Here is a 16,638-nt window from a genome sequence, read left to right on the forward strand (position 1 = left end):
AATCCAGTTGTATTTTTGCTTTCTTCATATTCACGTGTTTATGTATACAGAGTCATGTTATCATTCTGGTATATTTCCTTCCAATTGTTTTCTCTATATTTAGACAATGGCTGCAATCACCCCTTTCTACAAGTATTTCCTACCCTATGCTCTCAAACTTCTATAAAACCTAAAACTAAAATTCTTTCGTGAGAATCTGCTTTCTAGGGACAGTTCTGATACCAGGTATCTTAATCTGGGTTTCCTAGAAAACAGAGACTGAGAAAAACTTTATTGGCTACAAGTCATGACTGAGGTAAAATGGAAATAAGGCAGGGAAAATAAGAATATGAATTATCTAAGTGGTCACTGGCATCAAAAACTAGTATTTCTTCCATGCACTGGATTATCTTCCCAGAAAGCCGTATGAAATATTGTGTGTCAGACTTTCCAATTTGAAAGAGGGAGAGAGAATGCCCCACTGGTTCCAGTTTCCATTGGTCAGCATTGTAATTACAGCCCTAAACCCTCTCACATCTGCGTTACCCATCCAAGGGACTGAACAGAGCACCTTGTGTGTGTTAACAGAGATGCAATGCACAACAGGTGAGGTGCTGGGATTTTTTTTTTAAAGTGAGATGAAATTCAATTAACCAAGCTAACCATCTTAAACTATACAAATTAGATGTATTTAGTATATTCACCAGTGCTGTGCAACTATACGTTTATTTGCATTTCATATTTATTGTATATTTATTTGTTATTTTTCTTTTCTTCTTTCCTCTTATTTTTATTTCATGTATTTTTTGTATAAATTTTACAGTATAATCTTTGTGTTACAGAGTATTCAGATCAGATCATAAACTGAACTCAACTGACATCGAAGTTGACTGGGTCTCGACATCTCCGCGAAGGCTGCTGAGACTCTGTGCCTTTCTCTAGAGGGGCGAGGACGGGGACACCTTTGTTTGCAGAAGCATCTTTTCCAGGGAAAGCAGAAAGCTGTCCCTGCTTTAGTTTCTGTTCACTTCAAGTGTATTCAATTAGGTTCATGAAGGCTGAGTAATTAAGGTCTTAGGTGTTTACTAATTTACCTGTTGGAGTCAAAGGAAAAATCTACCCTCCTATCCTCTTTTTTTTTTTTTTTTTTTTTATCCTCTGCTCTGTGATGGTGGAATGGCAGTATGAAAAATATATTTTTCCTCTAGCAGGTAGCTCCTGCTTTCTGTCAATAAGGGCTTGCTAGGATGAGATTATTTTATTCTTTCTCATTCTAAGAAGAAGAGAAACTTATTCTATAAAGATTGAAGCCTTGGTGGCTCAGTGGTTAAGACAGTGGCTGCTAACCAAAAGGTCAGCATTTGGAATCCACCGGCTGTCTTGGAAACCCTATGTGGTACTTCTACAATATCTTTTAAAGTCACTGCAATAGGTACAGTACGGTAAAGTGAGATGAAAAATTAAGAGAAAGGGTGAAGGGGCTTCATTATAACATAAAATAAAATGTCAAAGATCGAGAACCTGAGGCAGGCATATGAGGAGAATAGAGTAAAAATGAGTGCAAAAAATATATCAAAATTTTCCAAACAGGAAGAGGTCTGGGAACATGCTAAAGATATTGAGCTCTGACCTACGGCTGTCTTTTGCATGCTCTTGTGTACATTCTGTATATCATTCTACATCAATTTTAAGAGTCGTTATTGACCTCTAAAGTGAAATTCAAAATGCCTTTCACATAAACTACTTTCGTTCCAAAAACAATTGATAGTACCACATCTTCTTCGTGACATTCTTCATCTCCATATTTCTCAGCATGTAGATCAGAGGGTTGAACATGGGAGCAATGATGGTATAGAAAAGGGCAAGCACTTTCTCTTCTGGAAAAGTTACAGCTGGTCTAATGTAAATGAAGGGGATAGGCACAAAGAACAGGACTACAACTGTTATGTGAGAACTGCAAGTTGAAAGAGCTTTGGTACAGCTTTCAGCAGGGTAAGCCCTGATGGTGTATAATATCGGAACATAAGACACCATCAAAATCATGAAGGTCACCAAAGCAATCAGACCTGAATTGACGATTACCAGTAGACTGATTTTGTGTGTATTGGTGCAAGCCAGTTTCAGCAAAGGATACACATCACAGAAATAGTGATCTATCTCATTGGGGCCACAGAAGGGTAAGTAGACAGTGAGAAGAAACTGACTGGCAGAGTGTATAAATCCCCCAGTACAACAAGTTACGGCAATTGTGTTACACCTCTGCCTGCTCATGATGATAGTGTAGTGCAGGGGCTTACAGATGGCCACATAGCGGTCATAGGCCATCGCTGTGAGAATGAAGGTCTCAATACCTGCAAAGAAATGTGTGGTAAAGAGCTGTGTCATGCAGCTACTATAAGAAATGGTCTTCCTTTCTGCCAGCAAGTCAGTCATTAGTTTGGGTGTCACTGTAGATGTGTAGCAAAGGTAGGAGAGAGAAAGGAAATTAAGGAAGAAATACATAGGTTGGTCAATTAGCTGACTGCACGTGACAGAAATCATTATGAGTAAGTTTCCTATCCAAATAACAATGTAACAAAATTAGAATAATACAAAGCAGAAAATTGCAATGCTCTTGTTTTGGGAAAGGCCCAACAGAATAAACACGGTGACGTTATTCCTCTTTTCCATGGTCCAATGCAGTTAACATGCATAGCAGTCACCTGAAAAGACATAATTATTAAGTGTCAGAAATATTTATGAATAATATTTATGATAATACACATATTATAAAAAGTATGTTTAATTGAACTGATTGCAGTGTTTCAGAAATTGAAAATTTGTTATTTAATAAGAATATTTTTTCTGGTTAATGTCGTGAGGATTTTCTTAAGTACTTCAGGACATTAAAAAATTATGTTATTTATATTAATAGAAATGAATGCATTCAATCAGTCAATCAAAATAAAATAAAAATGCTAGGTACTTCTCATTTCCAACTTCTCATTTCCAAATTCCAATGGAATATACAGTGAAGTTTTAAAAAAGATGTAAAGCTGAAGATTTGTAAAAAATGCAAGTTTTTTTTTTCTTTTTTAATGGCATAGAAGCAAATATAAAGTTTTAACAGTGCTCCCTAGTCAACAGTTCTGTTCTTATTAGCTGCCATTGAGTCAGGTCTGACTCATGGAGACCCCACTGCACAACAGAACAAAACGCTGCCTAGTTGTGTGTCATCTCCAGGATCGGATGGGGGATCGATTCCATTGTGATCCATAAGGTTTTCATGGGTTAATTTTTGGAATTAGGTAGTCAGGCCTTTCTCCTTAGCCCATCTTAGCCTGGAAGCTCCACTGAAACCTTTTCAGCATCATAGCAACACAGACATCTCCAATGTGAGGCAGTCAGTAGCTGTGTATGAGACGCATTGGTTGGAAATCAAATCCAAGTCTCCTGTATAGAAAGCGAGGATTCTGCCACTGACCCACACCAGTGCTCCACAATGGAATACATGTTCCCTTAAAATTATTTTAAAATGAGGCATAAAATAAAATGAAAGATTAATATGATGATAAATAAGTATTTAAAAAGTAGAAGATAAAAGTTCCCTGTGAGACCCCCATGTAATTGGTTAACTTTTTGATTGCTTGTTTAGTGTTTTCATGATTTGTGACAGTAAAATGCTGAGATTTTGTATCGTAAGTGTATTTATTTCTACAAGTCACTGTTGTTTTTGTCAGTTGCCCTGGAGTTGATTCCTACTCATTTGACCCCATGCGTGCAGAGTAGACCTGTTCATAAGGTTTTTGATGGCTGTGACCTTTCAGAAGCAGATTGCCAGGTTTGTATTTTGAGGCACTTCTGTTATTTTGTGCTGTTAAGCTGATTCTGACGCATAGCAACTCTACAGGACAGAGTAGAATCACCCCATAGGATTTTCTAGGCTGTAATCTTTATGTGAGCAGATTGTGAGATCTTTTCTCCAGCAAAGCTGCTGGTGGGTTTGATCCACTAAATTTCTGATTTGCAGCTGATCACTAGACCATTGCCCCAGAAGGGCTACAAGGCATTTCTGGGTGGGTTCAAACCATCAAACTTTAGTAGTCCAGCACTTAACCATTTATGCCTTTCAGGAACTCCTATTTCTATAGATTAAAAAAAAAAAAAAACGTAGCCATTCTGTTGATTCTGACTCATTGCAGCCCTACAGGACAGAGTAGAACTGCCCCATAGAGTTTACAAGGAACGCCCAGTGGATTTGAATTACTGACCTCTTGGTTAGCAGCCCTGGCACTTAACTACTATGCCACCAGGGTTTCTATAGGTAGTTCAATTAAAATTATGTACTTAAATGAATAACAGAATAAAGTAATAGTTTAAAGAGGGGCAGAAGTCAGTTTTACTTTGATGTTCTTTCTCTTGACTCAGTGTATCATTTTTTCAAGTCAATTTTCCTCACATTGTTTTGAATTGGAGATTGCATTTCTGTTTCTATGTTTTTACAATTTAACTATTTTGCCATAAAACCATAAAGAATTCTAACACTGTCTAATTCAGAGAAAAAATTTATAGGAAGTTTTTGAGAAAGATTTATGGGAAGACAAATAGTTGGTACCTGGACTCTATTACTCAGTTATACCATGGTGTCTGTGATTTCATTTTACTTGTATCCACAATCAACAGCCGTGGAGGCAGCAGTCAAAAAAACAAAAGACTCATTGCATTGAGCAAATCTGCCTCAAAAGACCTCTTTAAAGTGTTGAAAAGCAAAGATGTCACCTTGATGACTAAGGTGCACCTGACCCAAGCCATGGAGTTTCCAATCACCTCATATGCATGTGAAAAGGGGGCAATGAATAATGAAGACCAAAGAATTGATGCCTTTGAATTGTGGTGTTGGAGAAGAACATTGGCTATACCATGGACTGCCAAAAGAATGAACGTATCTGTCTTGGAAGAAGTACAACCAGAATGCTCCTTAAAAGCAAGGATGGCCAGACTATGTCTTACAGACTTTGGTCATATTGTTAGGAGGAATCAGTCCCTGGAGAAGAACATCTTGCTTGACAAGGTGGAGGGTCATCAAAAAAGAGGAAGACCCTTAATAAGAGAGATTGACACAGTGGCTGCAACAGTGAGCTTAAGGATAGCAACGATTGTGAGGATGGCAAAGGACTGGGTAATGTTCTGTTATGCATAAAGCTGCTATGAGTCAGAACCAACAATAACAAAGACGTGGTATGGGAATTTGGATACTACTCACTTTATGTCTCTGGACTTAAGCTATCTCACCTGTAAAGTGAGGTAATCTGACCAGGTTGTGAAACTCAAACAAATCAACAAATGCCCATTGTTACCTAAGCTATGGAAGAATTACTGTTTGAGTTTATTATCTAAATGTTACTGTTACTTAATTAATATTCTAAGAGTTGTCAATAGCCCAGCCCAGTAAAATTAACTATCATACAGAAAATAAAATTGCATAATCTTAAAACCATTTTGACTAGGAAGTAAACTTTGACATCTCCTAGTCAAATCCCTTCATTTTAAATAGAATCCATTTAAATCAAAATTCACATGTAGAATAAAAAAATGCAATTTAAATCTCTTCATCAATCAGGAAATATATTAATCTAACAGGATCAAATTTATGACAATTTAGCCAACGCAGTTGTTGTTGACCAGAGCTTCTGATAATTTGGAAAAATAACACTGCTAACCATATCATCTAATTGTCTTTATATAATTTTAGGTCCCAAAGTTCATCATTAAATCTTATCCCCTTTCCTCAAAAGTTGTAATATATCTTCTGTCCTAATTTTGTAGCTATATTTTCTTATCAATTTAAATTCTCTCCTTATCCCTGCATTTTCTAAATTAACTGTTTTCCTCCAAATTAAAGAAATCTATTTGCACTGAAAATGGAACCATAAAACTGTTAAATACATATATCCTTACAAGGCTAATTTTGTAGAGTTTATCTGGTTTCAGAGAGTATCTTCGGATGGCAGCACATCTCCCAGCAAAAACTAGGAGGTACTTCCCTGAACAAAAGCAACTGGGAGTTTTTACAGAAAACAAAGGACAGGAAACAGAAAAAAAAAAAAAAAGGAGCAGAACAAACCACTCTTCATATGTTTTGACATACCATTGGATCATGCAGAACAAAATGTAAAGACCCTGAACATTTAAATTTATGAATTCAGCAAACTCTGTTTAATGTCTGAACCAAAACTTTCGAGCAAGCAGACAAATCAAAACATGTATGCCAGCAGAAATGTTTTGTGCATACCAATGAAGACAGAGGTGATAAGATTTTAAAAAGAAGGGCTCGAGGTGGAAGCATCCAAGCCTAATGCCTTCAATTGTTACATAGCCTTTTTGATTCCAGCAAGTCTAGAGGATAAAATACAAATTTAACAAACCAAATGAATCTATTTCTATGGTGTAATTTTATGATTTAGAATTAGCTATAGGTAAGCATTGAGAAGTAAGGCTTCTTAGCATACCTCCAATTATACTATATAAATATTTCCTCATTGATTGATAAATAAAAAATCTACTTTTAATTTTTAAAATGATAATTAAAATATTGCTTTGAACAGCTATTAAAGTAATGGTTTATCCATTTGAATGAACATAAAACCATTATTTTAATCATGTGCAGAGAAATTTAAAAAAAAAAAAAAAACCTGCATTTTTTTCTTCCTAGACCTCCCCTGGAAAACCTAGTGGCATAGTGGCTAAGAGCTATGGCTGCTAGCCAAAAGGTTGGCAGTTCAAATCCACTAGGCACTCCTTGGAAACTCTGTGGAGAAGCTCTACCTTGTCCTATAGGGTCACTATGAGTTGGAATCAACTTGACAGCAAGATGCATACCTCCCCTGATAATAAAACAAGAGAATTATGGCTCACGCATGACATTAAACCTCTGAAGAAACTAAGGTTGCTAGAATACTCAGACAAAGCCAATCATTCATTGTAATTATTGATAGAAATTTAATATCCCTACTAATTAAATGCATTCTAGCCAAACAATTTTGCTGAATGTGTGTATTAATCTCCAATTTTCTCCATTTCCAAAACAACAAATGAGGCTTTATTTCCCTTTTTGACAATTCTTCCTTTTCATGTCACCTTCCCCACAGACCAATGAATAATTCACCGTTTGTAAAATTCTGCCTGTATTTCTAGGTCCTTAGTAAAAACAAAAATTTTAGAATAAGGAGCCCTGGCCACATAATGGTTAAGCACTTGACTGCTAATTGAAAGCTTGGTGGTTTAAACCAATCAGCGACTCCACAAGAGAAAAAAAACTGGTGACCTGCTCCTGTAGAGATTATAGCCAGGAAAGAAACCTTATGGATACTAGTTTGTGCTATAGGGTCGCTATGAGTCAGAATCAACTCAACTGCATACAATAACAACAACAAATTCAGACTGATTTCTAATCTTAACTCAGTCATCAATTTTAGGTGTGAACTCTACAAGTGACTCCATTTCCTTCAACAATATTTCTTCATCTATAATGGAGAGATATAATTCTCCCTTAACTAAATCAGTAAATGAATTCTGAATTTCACATTTAAAAAGAGATAAAGGCGAACGTCAAAACAATAAAATGAGGTACAGGTATGCTATTATGTTCAGTTTCATGCACGTATAAGAATATAATACCTTAAGAATTCATCACCTCTTAGTTGATTCCAACTCCTGTAGATCTTATACAACAGAGTAGAACTGCCCGAAGGGTTTCCCAGGCTGTCATCTTATGGAAGCCAACTGCCACATCTTTCTTCCACGGGGCAGCTGGGGGTTCAAACCTTTCAGTTAGCAGCTGAGTGATTAACCACTACACCACAAGGGTTCCTTACTAATACCTTAACAACTCGTTGCCATGGAGTCAATTCTGACTCAGAGCAAGCCTACCGGACAGGGTAGAACTGTCCCATAGGGTTTCCAAGGAGCGCCTGGTGGCTTTGAATTGCCAACCTTTTGATTAACAGCTGTAGCTCTTAACCACCAAGGCTCCACTAACATCTTAAAAAAAAAAAAAAAAAATTTTTTTTCTTAAAGAGGTAAAAATTAGTTGAGGCTTTCCTGGGTTAAGTATATGTAGAATACCTAAATGCACTCCCACTTTTTCATAATTACCTAATTCTTTCATGCAAAATCAGATGGCCTCCTGGATTGTTGGCATTAAACCATTTCAGCCATTCTAATTTTAATATGTAGGTAGTAATTGTATAATAAGTCAAACCCAAACTTTAAGTCTATGAAAATGATAGATTATACTCAAACTACAAACTCTTCCTGTTTCTCTCTCCTACACACGCAGCCCACCTATAAAGAGTAAGAAAGTTCCAGCTCACATATCTGAACAAAGAGTGCTGAATCTCCTCATTTTGTCAAACATGAGGGATGCAAGTGCAGCTACAAATAAACTGGTTGCCTTAGAACTATCTCCAACTCACAGTGACTCCGTATGTGTCAAAGTAGAACAGTGCTCCATAGGGTTTTCAATGGCTGATTTCTTGGAAATAGATAGCCACGGCTTTCTTTCAGCATGCCTCTGGGTGGACTCAGACCTTCAAACTTTTGGTTAGCAGCCAAAAGCTTTAACTATTCGCAATGCACAGGAGCTCCACAGTAATCTTATGAAGTATATATTATTAGTAAACTCATTTTGCTAAAGAGGACACTGAGCACATAAAATTTAAGTAACCAGTCCACATGCCCTAGAGCTAATAAATGGTAGAATAGTGATTTAAAGCATATAATGCATTCTCTAAGACCACATGTTGCTGAAGTGTACATTAGGGATAATGATATCTATGCCCCAGCATTCTTGTGAGAATTAAACTAGATAAAGTATATGAAAGTGTCACCCACTACATGGTAGGGGTCTGACAAGTAACTATTTCCATTTCTTTGACCTCTGTTCTATCCCTTGTGACATGCATGCTACCATTAATTTAACCAATAATCAATAAATATTTGTTGAATGAGGAAAGAAAGTTTAAAGTTTAAAAACAGTATACATTACACTTAAGATATTAAACAAGTAAAACCATTATCACCATAATCATTACACAGGAAACAAGGATGGGAAACAAAGTAAACAGAGATAAGGTAAACATAGATTCTAGCTTTGAGACACTTCCATTGGACTTTTAGTGCCCTACTTGGAGTTTTTGGTTGTTTTATTTGATGTTTTGTTGGGGGGCGGGGAAGTGTGATAATGGTAGTGGTTATTGCCAGAAGATTATTTGTCCTTTCAGTTTGGGTTTTCCCACTTTCTTGGTAACCTGTCAATCACTTTTTTCTTACTCAATAGTTTGTTGACTTTCTACAAAAAGGGCTAAAAATATTTTCTTCTTTTTGAAAATCACTACCCAGCTAAGAATCTTTTCCCTGTCATTGACTGAGTGCTTGTCCTTTAAAAACATCACATTACTTCCTCAATGGACAGCTCCCTGAATTTATAGCTGTCTTAATCTCAAAACAAATTAGTCTTTAAAATTCAGAGAGAGGGATGTCTATATTTAACTTTAATTGCCAATCTGTTGTTTAAAATATGGAGTCAAAATTACTTTGAACAGATATCAGACATTTTGGCAGGATAAACGGAAGGGAGGAGAAATAATTCACCCCAGGTTATTCTGCTTTAGTTGTGGCTCTGTTCCTAAACTCTCTTTCCCTTGCTATCTCCCTTTCCTAGGTGAAATGCTGGTCATTCTACTATGGTGCAGGTTATTTTATTTAAGCTTCTTGATTTCACTTTTCCCTCAACATAGTCCTTTCAATATCCTTGGGGGGAGGAGGGGTACTTGTACCTTTATAGGGACCACTGACACATGTTATTCAACCATTGTTCCCACAAACAATGAGAAGTCATATATTCAGAGCAACACTTCATAGGCAAGCAGAAAATCTGCACATCCAAAAAAGTGAAATCACAATCTCTATTTGCATCCTAAAACTATTCCTGGAGGTACCCAGGCTCACGTGATTCACTAAATACTAGTTAAAAAAAAAAAAAATCTGTTGGGGTTGAGTCGATTCTGACTCACAGTGACCCCATAGGACAGAGTAGAACTGCCCCATAGGGTTTCCATGGAGTTCCTGGTGGCTTTGAACTGCTGATCTTTTGCTTAGCAGCCATGGGTCTTAACCACTACGCCACCAGGGTTTCCACTAAATACTAAGTAATGTATAAATTCTAAAACTACATTTCTCCTTATTTTAGGGTATTAAGAATCCCTTGCACGCTGTTTGGATTTACCTTCCCAAGTACTCAACTCACCAGCTGGATTTTCTTTAGACCCATGTTATCAGAACCACTGCACCGGTGGAGAAGAATCTGTATCATAAAGCATATGCTGACCACAGTTCACTCAGCTGCATATAATTTAGTAGCCTCAGGCATTAGGCATTCTCCCCTGGGCCACAATGACTGAATCCTCTTGCCCTTTATGTAAAGAGTTATGATCACAACAAATTTGAGGGGCTTTTGTTTTCAGGGAGGAGCCCTGGTGGTACAATGGTTAAAGTGCTCAGTTGCTAACCAAAAGTTTGGTGGTTGGAGCCTACCAGCTGCTCTGAGGGAGAAAGATGTGGCAGTCTGCTTCCATGAAGATTACAGCCTTGGAAACTCTACGGGGGAATTCTACTCTGCCCTATAGATTCACTATGAGTCAGAATCGACTAGAAGGCAATGGATTTGGTTTGGTCGCTTTGAGGCCCTTTTGATTTCCATAATTTCTATAAATGACAGTATTGATGATACAAAAACATGTTCTTGCATTTTTTTTAGTTCCCTCAGGGAATCTTTCTCAGAAATCTACTTGTCACATTATCTGCAATTGATGTGCTTTATTCGTGTGCCATTGTGTTATATTTTTTTGTTCCACATGTAATTGTCATTTTGTTGTTTCTTTTCTTTTATATTAAAAAGAAAGAAAAATTCATTCAAAGGGAATTATGCTAAAAAAAAATTCCCCCCTTGGTCCTATTCCCTGACTACTGGGATGGTTACTGAATTCATAACTCTACCTATGTATCTGGATAAGCTATACACGTAGTTTTTTTTTTTTCCCCCAAATGGAGAGAGACAGCTGTTCTTCCAGAAGAACTCTATTAATAAATCTATTAATTTTCTTATCCTATCATTCCACATTCTGAATGTATATGATGTAGTAAACATTATAACCAAAAAATAAACTGTCACTACGTCCTTAAAATCTTGGCTCCTGCCTATAACACATGAGAGTGTTGAGGTGGTGGCGAAGTTTTTGTACCATAGAGCATAGATATTACTACCTCTTTTTCTTCACACTTTGAGTCAAATTATACTATACAGACTTCATTACATAATTTATCTTAGAGTGTCCTCATATAAGATTTAGTTGAATATTCTACCAGCAAATAAAGCTTTTTTTTTTTAATTTTCTAAAAATCATTTAATCTCCTCTGTTTCTTCACAATACCAAAAGGTAATCAGCTTCCCAAGTTTAATGTTCAGAGAGAAATTATTATTAAAATTCAAGTTCAACCCCAGAATTGCTTATTTTATATGGCATAGCCATTATTCTTTTAGTCCAGAATATTTTCAAGATTTTTTTTTCTTCTTATGACCCTACCCTATCTGAGTCCCATGAATAAAATTGTCACTTTACTCGTCACTTTTCCACTCACTGTTTCTGAAATCTATAAAATAAGAAAGTGTTTATCTGACAGCTAACAGAGCTCCTTGATTCCAAGTCCACTGTTATGCCTGTATAAAGTTTTTTTTCTTTTTATTGAGTATGACCAATCAATTACGTTTTTCTCCTGAAAATATCTTTTGACACCAAACCATTTTCATGGCTTTTTTCATCTCTGTATTTCTCAGAGTACAAATTAAAGGATTGAACATAGGAGCAGTGATGGTATAAAATAGAGCAAATGCTTTATCCTCAGGGAAAGTGGTAGGAGGTCTAAGGTAGGCAAAGATTGAAGGCCCAAAAAATAAGACCACCTCAGAGATATGAGACCCACAGGTAGACAGGGCTTTGCGTCTTCCCTCAGCTGAGTGATTCCTTAAGGTGAATAATATAATGACATAAGACCCAAACAAGAGAACAAAGGTTACTAAGGCGACCATACCTGAATTGGCAACTACAAGGAAACCAATGATATAGGTGTCAGTGCAGGCAATTTTCAGCCAAGGGAAAATAGCACAGTAGTAGTGATCAATTTCATTGTGGCCACAGAAAGGCAACCAGATTATCACTGAAAACTGGGAAAAAGAATGGACAGCCCCACCAGCCCAAGCAGCCAAGACTAGGAAATTGCATCTTGTCCTGTTCATGATTATCACGTAGTGAAGAGGTTTGCAGATGGCAACACACTGATCAAATGCCATGACTGTAAGGATGAAGATTTCAATCATTCCAAAGAAGTGCATGAAAGGACCTGTAACATGCAGCCACCAAAGGAGATGGTTTTTGTCCCCACTAGCAGGTCATCAATGAGTTTCGGTGTCACACAGGAGGTATAGCAGATGTCTATGGAGGATAAGTGGCTGAGGAAATAGTACATTGGTTGCTGAAAAAGGGAGCTGCATCGAATGGAGACAAGGACCAGAAGGTTTCCCATTAAAAGGGCAACATAACAGAATAAGAAGAGCCCAAAGAAAAACAGTCGCATGTTCTGGTCATAAGAAAGTCCCATGAGAATGAATTCTGAGATGTTCCTCTGGTTTTCCATGTATCGAATTTGTTCCACGTTTTTATGCATGAATAGTTAGGCATCTGAAAGAAAAGAGAACAAAGGTTTGGATGTAAACATTTACAGTATGATCGCTGGTGGATTTGAACTGCCAACCTTTGGGTTAACAGCCGTAGCTCTTAACCACTGTACCAGCAGGGCTCCAGTATGATAATAAAAATCACAAACTCATGGAAGCTAATTAATACATTATTAATATTTATTATATGTATTCTTTAGAATCATACTTGATTTTTGTAATATTTTCCCAAATATTCTAACATTGATCATATTAAATATATATTTTCTTAAGATTTTAATATATAATGTTTTAAATATAACTATGTCTAAAACAGAAAATGTTCTATACTATTATGCATAACTTTTTGATAACAAAAATTAATTTAACTTTAATGCAAGAAATTCAGTTTGTGGATAATTTTCAAATATGTTCTTTGTTCATAGCACAGTTTTAATTTCATGTCACATTCACTTCCCCTGGTATGATAGGGATCACCTCCAGGAATTGTCCGCATGGATTTGATTTGGGAAAAAAATAATTCAGTTGCAATTAAAAAACACGTGCCTAATTCTTGAGCTGCTTGATTTGCAGTGTGGGTAATGTTCCATGAAATGGGGGGCTCAAAGGGAGGACTGCATATTGAACTTGGAAAAACAAATTTACTGAATATGTTACAGGGCAAAAAATTGTTGAAATACATGCAGCAGAGAGTAGAATTTTTGTCAATTTATGAATCTCAAAAATAATTAGAAAAAATATTTTTGTCTTCTATTTGTATTTCAGTATTAAAGAATGTTTTAAGGTAAACCCTATAACCATAAAAATCAACGGTGCAAATTACTAAAATAAAAAAAGCTAATTGAATGCACGATTTATAGATTTCTACTAGAAAAATTTGTAGTCACCAAAAATTAATAAATGATGACGTTGCACAATGTGACTGTAAAACACGTATTATGGTACTTATTCATGTATTTCTGTATAATATTATTCTGTATAATGTTCTGTATAGGATAGTCATACATTATTCTGTATAATATAGTCAGAACAGGATTTACACAAAGGTAATGGAAGAATGCACTACAGAACTGTACACCTCTGAGTGTTCTTCTCCTCGCTGTTGAGGAATTAAGTAGGATTCAGGTGAGCTGCCTACCTTATCCTAGATCAGGTGTGGTAGCCATAGCTGGGGCCCACAGACACTGGTTTTTAATGATACAATTATAATGATATAGCAGCAATATGTATAAAAATAAATAAATAAATATGTATAGATTCACAAGTTCAGCATTTTTCAAATAGCTATCTTACTGGTAATACTCGAGATTATTTTAGGTGGTAAACAGACATGGCTTTAAAATGTCTCATACATTGAGAGGGCAATACTCTTGAAATTGAGCTTACTCTCTTTGACTACGTTAAGAAAATGAAGTCTCAACTTGGTCATGTTATGTCTCTAATATGTCTTAAGGCTTTTTAGTCTCTCTTTTTAACACAAAGACAACAAATCTCATACTCAAAATTGTCTACAAGTTAAATTACCTCCACAAAATGTAATTATGCTAATAAAAAAATTTGTCACAATTAGAATTACAAATGACAGTTTATTTATGAAAATATTATGTTGCATTATTTTGTATAAATGTGTATAAACTGAGATTAATTTTAAAAGAATTATTAAATGGTAAGCAAGGCTACTTAGTAGAATGACTTAAGAATTAAAATACTCTTCTAATTCAATCATTTTATTTTATGGTGTTGGAAGAAACAGATACAAAAAACTGAATTTCCTTCCCAAATCAGAGATGCTCCTGATGTTTAAATGTTTGACAGCAGGTGAAATAATATGACCTGAAGTGTGGATAACTTCTTGTTTAAAATTTTGATTCTTTTAGGTTTTAGGTAGTAACTGTTATCAGTTAAAAAAAAAAAAAAAAAAACCTTTGTAGATTAGTAGATGACAATTAATCATACAGCATGACTTTAGACAATCTCTATACTTTATTCCCCATAATTGTTTCATACAGTTTAATTTCTTTTACCAGTTATGACATTATTTTAACAAGGAATAAATAGAACTATTTTGAATGGCTCCATTTACATTAATATTCTCACCTGGGCAAAACATTGACCCTCCCTAAACTTGACTTAGAACATCTATTAAACTAAGGTATGGATACATCATGGAAACAATGAGGGATACATGAAATAAGAAATTCTAAGGTAGGATAGGTGGTATATCACTCCCAAGTATGTATGTGTGTATATATATATATATATATATATATATATATATATATATATATATATATCTTTCTTATCAACTTCTTGCTTTGAATGTAGGGATTAGAAACTAGTTAAATTGTCCTGCAAACAGACACATACATCTCCTATCAGATTTTATGATGAAATATATAAAAATAAAACTGCAACATACATTTAGGAGGGAAATCAGGAAAAACATTAATGTGGATAATATGTTGTTAACAAAATTAAATTGAGCTGTTGATATCATTGATTACGTGGGCACTTAATATTAAATCAGTAGCCTATATTTTTCAGGCTACTAAAGTTAAAAAGTTAATTAACATATTTTGTAGTATTGTTTAAAAATCCTGCTTGCCCTTTAGGATGCAAGTCAGCATTGTAAAATCTGCACTCTAAGTCAACTAGTGTAGCCACTAAATACACACAGTTTTTCTTGTTGGTATTAGCATGCAACTCACGACAAGTTTACTTTACTGGATTCTGATGAATCTAAATAATTTTAGAAGAATAGTCTTTGGAAACATGGAAAATTCTCCAAAGATTAGAGGCTGGAGGTCACTGACAATTCAAAAATTTAATTCTTTTTAAATATATTTTCCAAAAACTCAAACCCTGTTTATAATATACAAACAAAACTAAGCATTGTAAAAAAACAGCACGTATATATGTTCCCACTGTAGCTCAAGTTGTGATATGCCACATCTCAATTTAAAGCCTCAAAATAACAGAGAACATTCCAAAACAAAGGTAATAAAAGCGATTACCTGTACATCAATTCTGGATGGCCTTCAAGTTAGTTTTGAATTAAAAACCAAAAACCAAACCCAGTGCTGTCGAGTCGATTCCGACTCAGAGCGAACCTATGGGACAGGGTAGAACTGCCCCATAGGGTTTCCAAGGAGCACCTGGCGGATTCAAACTGCTGACCCTTTGGTTAGCACCCATAGCACTTAACCACTATGAATTACTCAGGAAAATATCTTGGTCACGGTCTCCCCCTGAGTTTCAGTTTACTAACGATTTAAATCTGAATTTAAATCAGAAATAATACGTAACATTATAAACCAGCGGTTTAGGCATATCTAGGTCAGTTCTTTGACGATGTCTTCCCAATTGCTTTCCTTGCATTTGTAGCAGGAAAATGCTCCTTTTTTGCAAGGAAATTGAAGATTTAGTTACACAGAAACTACCCTGGATTCACAGAGAAGGGTGTATTCATGCCAGAAGAAAGTGGTCTAGGATTTTAAATACTGATACAACTCCCTGACATCTGCTCAAACTCGGAAGTAAACAAGAGCGTTTTGACATATCTGTTACAGCTCTGGCATATATATATCCTAGGAGTCATCTCTTTTATGCCTATATATCTGAAAAAATATAAGAAATTGTCCAAATGCATTTCTTAAGGGATCCTCACCAAACAACAATAACCAGTTGCCCAAGGTTATATTCTTCAGCCTCCTGGGAATTTTCATTTTTTTACAATGTTTATTTCAGGCTGTAAATTTACTTTCCAGTTTTACATGAGCCAGACTCTGGACACTGTGTCTCTAGAGGTCAGTACTGTTACTTGGACCCAGAGAGGCTTAGGAACTTCTGCTAGCTCTGGCTAATCTCTCCTCTGAAGAGCACGAGGGAAA

At 35.7% G+C, this 16,638-nt stretch overlaps 2 pseudogenes; both read right to left on the reverse strand.

Moving 5' to 3' along the window:
- Positions 1-1,329: 1,329 nt before the first annotated feature.
- On the reverse strand, positions 1,330-2,683 carry LOC100667741 (olfactory receptor 4P4-like; annotated as a pseudogene).
- Positions 2,684-10,752: 8,069 nt separating this feature from the next.
- Positions 10,753-12,815, reverse strand: LOC100668027 (olfactory receptor 4P4-like; annotated as a pseudogene).
- Between the last annotated feature and the right edge of the window lie 3,823 nt (positions 12,816-16,638).

The sequence above is a fragment of the Loxodonta africana genome, chromosome 22 (assembly GCF_030014295.1).
Source record: "Loxodonta africana isolate mLoxAfr1 chromosome 22, mLoxAfr1.hap2, whole genome shotgun sequence".
In the NCBI taxonomy this organism is placed as follows: domain Eukaryota; kingdom Metazoa; phylum Chordata; class Mammalia; order Proboscidea; family Elephantidae; genus Loxodonta; species Loxodonta africana.